Source organism: Perca fluviatilis, chromosome 17 (assembly GCF_010015445.1).
Source record: "Perca fluviatilis chromosome 17, GENO_Pfluv_1.0, whole genome shotgun sequence".
Lineage (NCBI taxonomy): Eukaryota > Metazoa > Chordata > Actinopteri > Perciformes > Percidae > Perca > Perca fluviatilis.
In genome coordinates this window covers 34,457,095-34,469,818 of record NC_053128.1, presented here as the reverse complement: position 1 = coordinate 34,469,818, position 12,724 = coordinate 34,457,095, and the positions used below count along the sequence as shown (strand labels likewise).

Below are 12,724 nucleotides of genomic sequence, written 5' to 3'. Positions count from 1 at the left end.
TATGTGATTATATATGATATACCCTGTGTCTTCATATGTATTCATACTTAAGGACTAGTTATAATATTTCAGAAGACAAAAACATGTTAATCCATTTATGTTGTTTTATTTTGAGTGATGAAATATGTTCACAGTAAATATGTATTTGAAGAAGAGGGTGGTCTGAGTGTGGACTGGTAGCTGGAGAGGTATCAGTCATCCTCCTGGTGTGCTGTGAATGTTAATCAATATTAATGCATGTCTATATATTCCTGTGTGTGTACATGAATCAACAAAAAAAGTATAAGTATAAAATTAGATATTTTGTCAAGAAGACTAATAACTTCTTTATTATATTCTCTTGTTGCTCCTGGAATAACATCCTGATTGATTTGTAGTTTTCTGAGAATCATTAATAAAATGTCTGCTTGATGAAACCAGTTTGTTCAGAGTGTCTTCACTGGATCAGCAGCAGCTTTATGTGTCTGTTGAACTTTCTGCTCAACTTTCTTCAATAAACATGTATTTCTCTTTTTTATATTAATATCATCAGCAGCTTTTTGAGTTTCTTTCTTTCTTCAAGAAACGTCTATTTCTCTTTGTTATGCCATGTTATGTTATATATTAACATATACTGTATATTCACATATATGCATGATAAAAATAGAGTTTGAAGAGTATACACTTGAAATTAAAGTTCTGAATATGTAGATGTGTTGAAACATGTTGAATGTGAATCAGTCTAATAAAGTTCAGGTCAAACCCAATAAAACTTGTGATGTCTAGTATTTGATATCAAACATTGTTGATATTAAATAATTGGAGGACGTAGAGACAGAAACTCACCACCTTTTGGTAATGTTTCCTTTCATGTTTCAGTTGTACCAGAAGACATGATCAGCCAATCAGAAAACACTCCTATTATTATTATTATTATTATTATTATTATATAAATACAGAAGATAATCAGTTTAGGAGTCTGATAACTGACGATATGAAACAGTTTATTATCCAATCAGAAAGAAGATTAGAACATGTTTTATTTGGTGACTCCTTTTGTCTCAGTGAGTTTCTCTATTTCTATTTAGTATTTTATTGGTTGTTATGCTGATTATGTTTCATTGTTTTAAACTCGGTTGTTATTAAAAAGTGTCCTAAAGTCAATAAAGTTTTCATTTGAAGGAGAAGATGAACCAGCAGTGATGTTTCCTTTTGACCAGCAGGTGGTGAAAGAATCTAACTGAAGCTGAAACACCCTCTGGAGCTGGAAATGATACATCCTTTATAGTTTACATAGTTTAATAACATGGAAATATCATCACTGTCTAATATAAATCTAATCACTCTGTTAATAAACTGTCATATCATCTATCTCATAAAGAAACCGCTTACATTAATCATCCCATATTTATTCAGGCAGCCTTTGCACTCGGCACTATTGTCTAACTCTTAACAAAGTCCATTGTTGTTGTTGTTGTTTAATATATATAGTTATATTTAAATCTTTATATTATTTATTAATATATAGTATTGTTTAACTCTTAACCCGTGTGTTGTCTTTTGGTCCAATTTGACCCATTTTTAAAATATCTATATCAGAAATATGGGTTTCTCTTTAACTACCTAGTTTTAATTACCCCAAAATAACATGGATGATTCTTTACAAGTACAATAAAAGATCAGATCTCTACTTAAGTTGAATTTTGGGTGTTTTATTCAATGTTTGGAAACAGTTTCGTCACTCAACGTTATAAGTCTGTGATTATCCTTCCTTTATATATTATAATATGAGTCTAAATAGTTAACAAGTTCCATTGTTGTTGTTGTTTAATTTATATAGTTATATTTATATATTTATGTCAGGGACAAAGCAATGAGGAAAACTTTCAAAATGTTTTTTATTAACCTTAAAAAATTCTAAACAATATAAACCAAGAACTTAATATCAACAAAACATAAATATACTCAAAATAGCAACAACAAGACAAGATGTGAACTAAACAAACTGACCTGACTGAATCAGACACAAGGGGACATATATACTGGTTGGGACAAACCAAAGGAGACAGAAGGGGAAACCGAGACGGACTGACGGACTGAGAACTACTCCCCCCCCTCCCCCTAACATGACAGCACATGGTATGGCCACAGGATTTAACAGTAGGCTCATTGGAGATGAAGTGTGCCTCATCTGTAAAGTGGACGAGAGCTGCAGCAGCGGAGGGGATGGGTGACAAAAGTCTGCTCTCAAGTCGGACAGTTTCCAGCTGATCCCTGCCGATTCCAGCTGATCCCTGCCGATTCCAGCTGATTTCAGCTGATCCCTGCCGATTCCAGCTGATCCCTGCCGATTCCAGCTGATCCCTGCCGATTCCAGCTGATCCCTGCCGATTCCAGCTGATCCCTGCCGATTTCAGCTGATCCCTGCCGATTCCAGCTGATCCCTGCCGATTCCAGCTGATCCCTGCCGATTCCAGCTGATCCCTGCCGATTTCAGCTGATCCCTGCCGATTCCAGCTGATCCCTGCCGATTCCAGCTGATCCCTGCCGATTCCAGCTGATTCCAGCTGATCCCTGCCGATTCCAGCTGATCCCTGCCGATTCCAGCTGATTCCAGCTGATTCCAGCAGCCTTCAGGCTGAACAGGAAGTGACAGAAACACTGGTGGTCCGATTCTGATTTAATAAAATGTTTTATCAGACCCATATATCAGCTCCTACACAGTCTCCAGTTGGTTTATTATGACAGAGTAGCTGTCAGAATGCTCTACATCAGATCTGGTGCTGATTTTAATTACCAACAGACTGTAGATGATCTGATGCTGATTTTAATTACCAACAGACTGTAGATGATCTGATGCTGATTTTAATTACCAATAGACTGGAGATGATCTGATGCTGATTTTAATTACCAATAGACTGGAGATGATCTGATGCAGATTTTAATTAACAGACTGGAGATGATCTGATGCTGATTTTAATTACCAATAGACTGGAGATGATCTGATGCAGATTTTAATTAACAGAATGTAGATGATCTGGTGCTGATTTTAATTACCAATAGACTGTAGATGATCTGATGCTGATTTTAATTACCAATAGACTGGAGATGATCTGATGCAGATTTTAATTAACAGACTGGAGATGATCTGGTGCCGATTTTAATTAACAGACTGGAGATGATCTGATGCTGATTTTAATTAGAGATTTTTTTTTAGATTAGATTTTTCAGATATTTCTACTTTACTTTACTATTTTTTTGTGGCGACTTTTTACTTTTACTCCTTACATTTTAACACGAATATCGGTACTTTCTACTCCTTACATTTTAAAAATTGTCTCGTTACTTTAGTTTTGTACAAGAGGTCGTAATGTCGGAGAATAGCGCGGACACGCCCCACACCGCATGAGCGGCGCGCCACACAGAAAAAAGTGAGAAAAAAGAAAGAGAGACTAGTATTATAGTAATATTATATATAGTGATAGTAATATAGCTGTCCGGAGGATAATCAGTTGAGATTGTGTGTGTGCGTCCTTGAGAACTGTAAGTAGTATAACTTATGTTGTCAGTTCATTAAAGCCTGTTGTTGTATTGGTCTATAGTTCATGTACAGTTACAGTAGGTTAGCTAGTGATTTAGTTGTTTGTGTTCTTCACCTGTTAGCTAGGTCTCACGTTGCTTGTAAAGCATCAAAAGAGAGAAGTTGTCTCTGTCCGTGTTTTACAGACACACCTGGCGCAGTTTGAAACCAGCATCAGCTTTAAATCCGGTCCTAATCTAGTCCTCACTAGCAAGTTTCAAATAATTTCACTGGAGTTACCGTTATTATTTTTCACGCGATCAATACCGAATTCAATCTAATTGGATGGGAATATACTGTAGGCTACGTTGCATGTAACGCACCACTACAAGACGACTCGACAGATTCGGCCGCATTCTGCATTCATTTGCGGCAAATAATTGCAGCTTGATGGTGGTAACGTTAGCACTAGTAGTATGGACGGCGACATTATTGAAAATGAAGAAAACAGAGATCCCAGAGATTAGGCAGACAAGCAGCAAGACATTCCCAATCATCCCTGGCCTTATCTGAGAGAGATGTTTGAGATAGGCTAGGAGGCATCAAGTACGACTCCTGGCCAACGTGCTGTGTAACTCTAAAAGTATGGGGAACTTCTTAATTAATCTATGTTTAGTAATTCATATTGTATCCTTTATTTTATTTCTATATTTGAGCACACACACATACATGTAGATTCCTTTAAATGTTAAGGGGACGATTATAAAGAGAAACTGGATCTGTGAATTCTCACAGAATCACAGTTGAATTCATATCTTGCTACTCAGTCAGAATCTTATTAAGCTGGAGTCCCAGTCTCTGTCACAATAATCATATATGTGATGTTTGGCAGACATCCATTTAAATTGTAGACAATGGCATATAAAGAGCCTGGTTTTTATGTCCACTGAAGTTTCTCATCTTGCACTCTATAACGTGTGTGGTCCAGGTAGCTTTGCATAAAAAGTGGTTGTCATTCGCAAGGCTACTTTTACTTTTATACTTTAAGTACATTTCAAAGCCTGTACTTTGTTACTTTTACTTAAGTAAAGAAGTTAAATCAGTACTTCTACTTTTACCAGAGTATTTTTTAACACAAGTATCTGTACTTCTACTTAAGTACGGGAAGTGAGTACTTTTGCCATCTCTGTATCAGCCACACAACATGTGTTCTGTACAGAATAAGTCTTTAAATCAGACACATAGCAGTTAAAATCCCTCTGATTCAAAATCAATAAAAAGTTTATATAAAACGTCATCATGTGGAGTCGTTTCTAAACCAATCAGCTGTTCGATCAGCTGAGAGGCCGCCGTTTCCCAGCATGCCCTGGGTCCGCCTGGGTCTAAAACCTGCGGCTGCCGTGATCTCGTGAGGTCATCGTTGCCCACGTGTGCGTGATGTCAGAGCAGGACATGTCAGCAAATCTACCCAGCATGCATTGGGTGGTGATCGCCGGTGATCGATTCTGCGCAGATCTGGCTCATCTTCAACGAGCCTACTCCTTCACCTTTGACCTCTCCTTTTCTCCCCCAGGAAGGACCGGCCCTCCAGCATGGTAACAAAGAACAAAACATGATGATTAATATAACACAACAATGATTATTTAACCCTACAATTTAAAATGTGTTCACTCCATTTAAACAGTGTAAGGGTCAAAGTAAATAAATATGTAGATTATAAATCAAATGACCAGTGTTTAGACTACTTTAGTGATGATGAATAGTTTGGGGTGTGGCTGACTGTAAAGTTAACCTGTGTACTAAACACAATAGGGGGACATTGTGTACAGTGTTACCATTGCTGGCTGTTGTTACCATGGGAACCTGTTGGCCATCACACTGTAAAAAGTAGTTAAATGTTGGTCTGTCTTTGTTCATCTTAGCTGTGGGTCTGGTTCTGGATGGAGGTTACATCGACAGCAACCAAAAACCAGAGTCAGATTTCTTGGATTTGTTCACATACTATAAAGATATTCAGAACTTATATGATCGTTAAATTATCCACAAGAGTTAAATGTTTATATATTGAACAACATTGAGAAAGTCAGTAAGAAAAGCTTTAGAAATGTAAATTTAAATTTGGGGAAATGTTTGGTTGAGTCTCATTCAGGGCATGGTAGACAGTCCTGAATGTTGACACAGAAAAGCTCTTTATTGGAGGTGAGGAAGATACCAGACGTTCATTTAACTAAACTACCATTATAGTCTTCATCACTCAAATCTTTTCTCTTAGAAAACTGGAAGAAACTATTTGAAAAGGTTTCTAATAAAACCCAAACCTTACCTTTGTGTTGCCTGTCAAAGTTGGTTTTTGATAGACATAAACATTTGCTGTTTCCTGCTTTCTGATTTTCAAACGTCTCTGAGCCAGTTTGTGTGAAATCGTGACCACAGAGCGTCCTCCCTCTCTTCCTGTTTACTGATGAAGTCAAATGGTTTCTCTTTAAACCATGTGACTCCAGATGGTCCTCCTCCCTCTCTACTGATATACTGTATCAACTGTTCTCTTCTCTCTCTGCCTCCTCTACATCACAGACCAACAACACAGGTAAGAACACTTTGGAACAGGAAATACTTTAAAATGATCAGATCAGGAGGTAATACCAGATATAAATACACAAGGAAAATGTATTTGACATAAATAATAACTGAACATACAACATTACATTCATATGATTTAATATTCACAGTTCCTCTTTATTGCAACATGGCCGCTCCGTGACCAGTATGAACGGATAGATTGGATAACACAGGCGCTGAAATAAAAATAGCTGCGCTAACGCTTACGTGCCCGGTGTGTTTTCACTGTAAGTTACCACAGTAATAGGGCTCTATATACCCAAATATTTGTTTAAATAAAAAATGTTGAACTGATAGTGAGGCTGTAAAAACTTAGAAAGGAAAGTGATATTACATCTGAAGATGGAGATTTGGTCGTCTTGCTCTTGAAGTTTATTTCCTGGTGGCACAGAACGTGATGAGGGCCCATGTGCTCCTGTGGGCCACGTGTCCAGCTTTCTTCTTCCTGCTGTCTCTCTCAGTCGTTTCTCACAGTTCTCCAGTCACTGGTTGTTGTTCTACATATAAAATGATGAAAACTAATATTTTTAAGTGCATGCATGGTGTTATAAAACTGCATGTCATGCATTAGTATGCAAGGATCCATTATGCAATGTACGTAACTCTTATATTGTTAGAACAACACAGAATGTTATGTGATGCATTAAAAGTTAATCACGTAATAGATAGCTAGATAGCTAACAACAACACTATTTTGTAAACAAAAAACTAAAAGCCATTATAAAGAGTCCTTAAATCATTTGTTTAACTATCAGTCGAATTTAAGGCGAAGGGTAAATAAATACATTTTACTTTTCCCCCATAAACCATGGTATAATACGCTCAACTCCTAACACCATATTCTTTGAGTTACACAATCTTTGGCTTAGATCTCATAAACTAAACTAAAAAAGGATGAATTCAATGAAATACAGAGATGGGAGTAACGAAGTACAAATACTTTGTTACTGTACTCAAGTAGATTTTTCAGATATTTCTACTTTACTTTACTATTTTTTTTTTGTGGCGACTTTTTACTTTTACTCCTTACATTTTAACACAAATATTAGTATTTTCTACTCCTTACATTTTAGAAAATTGGCTCGTTACTTTAGTTTTGTACAAGAGGTCATCTATCAGGAGTGATTGGGAGTGCATGTCGGAAAATAGCTCAGACACCGCCTCACACCGCGAGCAGCCACACGGAGAAACAAATGAGAGAAAAGAAAAAGAGACGAGCTGTCCGGAGGATAATCAGATTGTGTGTGTGCGTCCTTGAGAACTGTAAGTCGTATAACTTCTGTTGTCAGTTCATTTAAGCCTGTTGTTGTATTGGTCTATAGTTCTTGCAAATTTAAAGTAGGTTAGCTAGTGATTCTGTTGTTTGTGTTCTTCACCTGTTAGCTAGGTTGCACGTTGCTTGATCTTATTAAAGCATCAAAAGAGAGAAGTAGTCTCCGTCCGTGTTTTAACAGACACACCTGGGGGGGGGGAGCTGGAAACCAGCATCAGCTTTAAATACGGTCCTAATCTAGTCCTCACTAACAAGGTTCAAATAATTTCACTGGAGTTACCATTATTATTTTTCGCGTCATCAATACCGAAAATAAAGAGATGTTTTGGCATCAAGAAAGACACCTGGCGAATGTGCTGCATAACTCTTAAAGTATGGGGAACTTCTTAATTAATGTCTGTTTAGTAATTCATTATTAATCCTTTATTTTCTTTCCAGAAGCCATATTGGAGCATACATGTAGATTCCTTTAAATGTTAAAGGGATACTTCACCGATTTAGCATTCAGCTTTGTATCAGTAGAAACCCGATAGTATTTCTGAATGACCGTGCCTCCCTCCCTCATGTCCCCCTGAGACGAGAGATTTCTGCATTTGGGGCCTGGAAAAAATCTTCCGATGACGTAAAATGACGATTTTTGCGTCATTGGAAGATTTTTGGGCCAGAGGCAAAGGACTACAGACAAATAGAAAAGAAAGAAATAAGGCATAATAGGCATCACTGCATACTTTATCATGTAAGCTATTGATAAGGATCCTATTTAAAGTGGCTACTGTCTAAATACAATAACCTGATGGCGGAAGGAATACAAGATTTGGAGTAATGATTACTGTATATACGGTATGTACTGTATGTAGGATTGCTTTCATTTGATTTTCACATGTGTATCTGGGGGCAGGTCCTCATCTTTAGCCTAGCCTTAGGCAACATTTACATATGTATTTAATTTATCAAAGCCAATGAATGAAGAAAGTTAAATTGGTTAGAATATAGCTAGCAAATATAATGAAATAATTTAGTTTAGGCTATGCATAGTAATAATAAATATAATAAATATTTCATTTTCTTTTTTGTAATGGTAAAAAGAGCAGGAGAGATAGAGACATCCCCACAGACTCCCTGCAATGATACTAACAGGCATGTCATTGAACCCAATGTTGCTCACCTTCTTCACTGGGAAAGGGAGGGGCTCAGTTAGGGGGAGACTGGGGAGCTGCTGACTCATCTGTTGTTAAGGCTGCTAAAAGGGGCAGGGACAATGATTTAATATGAATATCTTGCTAAACGTTTCCCTGCACTGATTAAACGGTGATTAAATGTAGGCTAACACTAGTCTGTAGCTAGCTAGCTTATTTCACTATGGACATTAAGCCAACAGGTTAATACCACTCACAAACTAGAGGCTACCCACCTTTCATGGTGAAAAACTGGGTTACAGTTTGACACCCTTTCCTTTGTCTTTCCTCTCCCTCTTTTCTCTTTTTCCTTTTCTGAAAACCAGATTTTGATTTAACGTTACTTGGCAACATTGTGGTCACTGTAGTTCAATTCAATTCAATTCAATTCAATTTTATTTATAGTATCAAATCATAACATAGGTTATCTCGAGACACTTTACAGATAGAGTAGGTCTAGACCACACTCTATAATTTACAAAGCAACCAACAATTCCAACAATTACAGTAATTCCCTCAAGAGCAAGCAGTGCGACAGTGGGGAGGAAAAACTCCCTCTTGGGAAGAAACCTCGGACAGACCCAGGCGGGGTTTTTTTTTTGTTTTTTTTTTTTTTTTTATTTTTTTTTATTCCATTGAACAGTGAACAGGATGTGAGCGCAACCAGGATCCCAGAAGCTAGGATTAGTAACTAGCATTTCCGGGACGGGATACACGCAAATAGTAATAGTAATAGAGAGGGAGAGGAGAGAGCAGCTCAGTGTGTCAAAGGAAGGAAGTCCCCCGGCAGTCTAGAACTATAACAGCGTAACTATAACAGCGTAACTAAGAGAGACAGGTCATAAGGAGAGGTAACTTTTTCGGGCTTAGAACTCTCCCCCTGCCGGATCTGGCTTGGCTGGCCTGCCTCCCTCTACTTTGTTATGTATTATTAATCTAACAATTATGAAGAGAAGCAGTTTGGCCAGTTAGGTGAACACTGCAACTCCTCACTCCCTAACTATAAGCTTTATCAAATAGAAGAGTTTTAAGTTCATTCTTGAAAGCGATTACAGTTTCTGCCCCCCGAACCCAGATTGGGAGCTGGTTCCATAGGAGAGGAGCCTGATAACTGAAGGCTCTGGCTCCCATTCTACTTTTAGAGACTCTAGGTACCACCAGTAACTCTGCATTCTGGGAGCGCAGTGCTCTAGTAGGACAATAGGGTATTAGGAGCTCTTCTAGATATGATGGTGCTAGACCATTTAGAGCTTTGTAGGTCAAGAGAAGGATTTTAAACTCAATCCTGTATTTTACAGGAAGCCAGTGCAGAGAAGCTAATACAGGAGAAATATGATCTCTTTTCTTAGTTCTTGTGAGAACACGCGCTGCAGCATTCTGGATCAGCTGGAGAGTCTTAAGGGACTTATTTGAGCAACCTGACAGTAGGGAATTACAATAGTCCAGCCTAGAAGTAACAAATGCATGAACTAGTTTTTCAGCGTCGTTTTGAGGCAGGATATTCCTAATTTTGGCAATGTTACGAAGATGGAAAAATGCTGTTCTTGAGGTTTGTTTTAGATTGGCATTAAAGGATATATCCTGATCAAAAATAACTCCTAAATTTCTGACAGTAGTGCTGGAGGCCAGGGCAATACCATCCAGAGTAGCTATATCTTTAGATAATGAAGTTCTGAGGTGTTTAGGTCCCAGTACAATAACTTCAGTTTTGTTAGGGTTTAACATCAGAAAATTATAGGTCATCCAGGATTTTATATCCTTAATGCACGCTTGAAATTTAGCTAGCTGACTGGTTTCGTCTGGCTTGATTGACAAGTATAATTGGGTGTCATCTGCATAACAGTGAAAGTTAATTGAGTGTTTCCTAATAATATTGCCTAGTGGAAGCATATATAGGGAGAAAAGAATTGGTCCAAGCACTGAGCCTTGAGGAACCCCATGGCTAACTTTAACGTACTTGGAGGATTTATCATTAACGTTAACAAATTGAGATCGATCAGAGAAATAAGACTTAAACCAGCTTAGTGCGATTCCTTTAATGCCAACCAAGTGTTCCAATCTCTGTAACAGGATTGAATGGTCAATAGTGTCAAATGCAGCACTAAGATCTAGTAAAACAAGAATGGAGACAAGACCTTTGTCTGCAGCAGTTAAAAGGTCGTTAGTAATTTTCACCAGTGCCGTCTCTGTGCTATGATGCTTTCTGAATCCTGATTGAAAATCATCAAATAAACTATTGCTATGTAGAGAATCACATAATTGATTAGCAACCACCTTCTCAAGGATCTTGGATAGAAAGGGAAGGTTGGATATAGGTCTATAGTTTGCTAAGACCTCAGGATCCAGGGTCGGTTTTTTCAGAAGAGGTTTTATCACAGCTACTTTAAATGACTGCAGTACATAACCTGTTAATAAGGACATATTGATCATATCTAGTAGTGAAGTGTTTACCACGGGTAACGCTTCTTTGAGTAATCTCGTTGGGATGGGGTCTAAGAGACAGGTAGATGGTTTAGCTGAGGATATCTTTAACATTAATTGTTGAAGGTCTATAGGATAAAAACAGTCTAAGTATATGTTGGGACTAGTCGTTATTTCTAGCGACTCTGCGTTTAAAGGTAAACCGTTAAAAGTTGAGGGCAAAAGGTGACGAATTTTATCTCTAATTGTTGTAATTTTATCATTGAAGAAGCTCATGAAGTCATCACTACTCAGAGCTAGAGGAATAGATGGCTCAGTAGAGCTGTGGCTATCTGTCAGCCTGGCGACAGTGCTGAAAAGAAACCTTGGGTTGTTTTTGTTTTCTTCTATTAGTGATGAGTAATAGTCTGATCTGGCCTTTCTTAGGGCCTTCCTATAGGTTTTGAGACTTTCTTGCCAATCCAAGCGGGATTCTTCCACTTTTGTGGAACGCCACTTAAAAACCACCAAAGATCATATGTTCATTTACAGTTTTTTCTGATTGCTAAACGACAGTGGGCACAACTGGAGTCACATGTGCAAAACTCTAACTACAGTCTGCACTACCTACAGTCACCTGAGCTAAACAGTTCACATCAGCTGCAAAACAGGCTCAGTGATGATGATGAAGACATACAATGTGATGAAGAAAACTTGCCACATGATGCTGGAGAGAGGCAGGATTAGTCACACTATTCTCTGGTACTGTTACGTATGTACCTTTGTACAAAATACTTTATTGAAGAAAACTGCTGATTTTCATTCCTTCTTGTTTACCTTATGTTAAAATTGGTATGCTATACAATCTATATTTTTTCCTTAAATAAACTATTGAGTAGTGTCAAGTCACTCAAATTGTTCAAACTGTAAAGATGAAAAAGTTTGTCATTTGTGTATTGGTGTTTGATGCTAGTGTTTTTACCCTCAGTGTGTTCTGAGTGACAGTGTGTGTTATCTCAGTGTGTGTGTGTGTGTGTGTGTGTGTGTGTGTGTGTGTGTGTGTGTGTGTGTGTGTGTGTGTGTGTGTGTGTTATCTCAGTGAGGATTGTGCATAGTGTTTGGCTGCACTGAGCCTGTTTGAGACGTGTGTTAAGAGTTGTGTTGCTTTGAATGAGTTGTGCAGCTGATGTGAACTGTTTAGTTCAGGTGACTGTAGGTAGTGCAGACTGGAGTTAGAGTTTTGCACATGTGACTCCAGTTGTGCCCACTGTCGTTTAGCAATCGGAAAATACTGTAATTTATAGTAGAATTTATGAATTTATTTATTTGTGTGTGTGTGTGTGTGTGTCTGTGTGTGTGTGTGTGTGTGTGTGTCTGTGTGTGTGTGTGTGTGTGTGTGTGTGTCTGTGTGTGTGTGTGTGTGTGTGTGTGTGTGTGTGTGTGTGTGTGTGTGTGTGGGGGTGTGTGTGTGTGTGTGTGTGTGTGTGTATGTGTGTGTGTGTGTGTGTGTGTGTGTGTGTGTGTGTGTGTGTGTGTGTGTGTGTGTGTGTGTGTGTGTGTGTCTGTGTGTGTCTGTGTCTGTGTGTGTGTCATGAAACATGAAAAGAGAATAAACATCTTCCAAATATAAACATCATCTCAGTCTAATAAATCAGAACAATCAATCAACACTTATTATATTTAAAAATTAGGAGATAAATAAGAAACTTAACTTCTAAAGACACTGCAGATAACTATTACAGATTTTCTGTAGAAACT

General features: G+C 37.9%; 2 long non-coding RNA genes across 2 annotated transcripts in view; both read left to right on the top strand.

Annotated features, from left to right (window-relative positions):
- Nucleotides 1–746, top strand: part of LOC120545330 — a 17,999-nt gene extending 17,253 nt beyond the window's left edge. Inside the window, exon 3 of the long non-coding RNA XR_005636650.1 lies at nucleotides 1–746. This exon is cut by the window's left edge and continues 1,785 nt beyond it. This is a non-coding gene — a long non-coding RNA (uncharacterized LOC120545330).
- A 5,272-nt stretch (nucleotides 747–6,018) lies between these two features.
- The window catches only part of LOC120545334, a 41,276-nt gene continuing 34,570 nt past the window's right edge, over nucleotides 6,019–12,724 (top strand). Inside the window, exon 1 of the long non-coding RNA XR_005636658.1 lies at nucleotides 6,019–6,086. This is a non-coding gene — a long non-coding RNA (uncharacterized LOC120545334). The remainder of the gene's footprint in view (nucleotides 6,087–12,724) is intronic.